We start from the raw sequence: 1094 nt of genomic DNA on the forward strand, positions 1-1094 counted from the left end.
ACAGGAAGTGTTGCTGGCCTCACCACTCATCTTAGAGGAAGGTTTAGATGTGAATTTTAATGTTTGAGTGAAACAAACAACACACGTGACAGACCATCTTCTTTACTGACACACAACCAGGGTCTGTGATATTTACCTGAAGTTCAGCTGGAAGGAATAAAGAAGAAGCTCTGCTACATGCACAGCTAGTAACACACAGAGAGCAGATCAGAGATGCAGAACAGAGGAGAGGAGCACAGGAAGAAGATGAAGGGAGGAGGGATCAATGTTGCAAATCTTCCATGTGTAATAGTTTATGCGTGTGTGTGTGTGTGTGTGTGTGTTAATGGTGTGAAGAGTTAGTGTGTGTGTGTGCGCGTCTGTGCTTGTGTGCATTTTTTTGTCTTCTGGGTTGTGTGTCTTCCTGTACGTGTGTGTCTGTAGGTGTGTTTGTGTGTCTGTGTCTTTGTCTGTGTCTTGTGTGTGTGTCTTTTGTTGTGTATGTGTGTCTGTGGTTCTGTGTGTCTTGTGTTACGGTACGTTCTACACACACGCTGAAGGGTTAGGCTCTGACCGCAGACGCTGCAGCAGAACGCCGTGTCCAGGTGGACGCGCAGGTGGAGCTTCAGGCTCTCCGAGTGCTCCAGGCCGCAGTCTCTCAGGTGCCCCGAAGCGTGCGTGGTCAGGTGACTGATCCTCTTGAAGGACTCTCCGCAAACTTAACTCAACGCCGGTTGAGTCTGGCGTGACGGATCGGCGGAGCTCGGCACCTTCCTGCCCAAAGAACTCTGTCCCTGAGCTTCTTCCGTCTCCTCCGAAAGTCCCGCCGCCTCACCCCCATCTCCTCTGTCTTCCATGTTAGATAATTCGGAGAGTTGTCGGCCGTCGCTCGCTACTTCTGAGTTGCTGGCTGGATCCAAGTCCCTCATTGGTTCAGAAACTCTGCAGTCCTTGCCGCCAACTTCTTTTTTGATACAGATACAGACATATTAAGGAAGTATTGACTGAGGAAATTAATGTAACGAGTGAGACCTGGACCAGATTAATTAATGAACCCTGATCAGTAACTCAAAGTGGACCACATAAGTTTCTGACCATTTTACATTTGACCCCCC

The 1094-nt window shown here is 48.9% G+C and overlaps 1 pseudogene; it reads right to left on the reverse strand.

Moving 5' to 3' along the window:
* LOC116686691 (low affinity immunoglobulin epsilon Fc receptor-like) overlaps positions 1 to 908 on the reverse strand; it is a 13473-nt pseudogene extending 12565 nt beyond the window's left edge.
* Positions 909 to 1094: the final 186 nt, after the last annotated feature.

This window comes from Etheostoma spectabile, unplaced genomic scaffold, assembly GCF_008692095.1.
Source record: "Etheostoma spectabile isolate EspeVRDwgs_2016 unplaced genomic scaffold, UIUC_Espe_1.0 scaffold437, whole genome shotgun sequence".
In the NCBI taxonomy this organism is placed as follows: domain Eukaryota; kingdom Metazoa; phylum Chordata; class Actinopteri; order Perciformes; family Percidae; genus Etheostoma; species Etheostoma spectabile.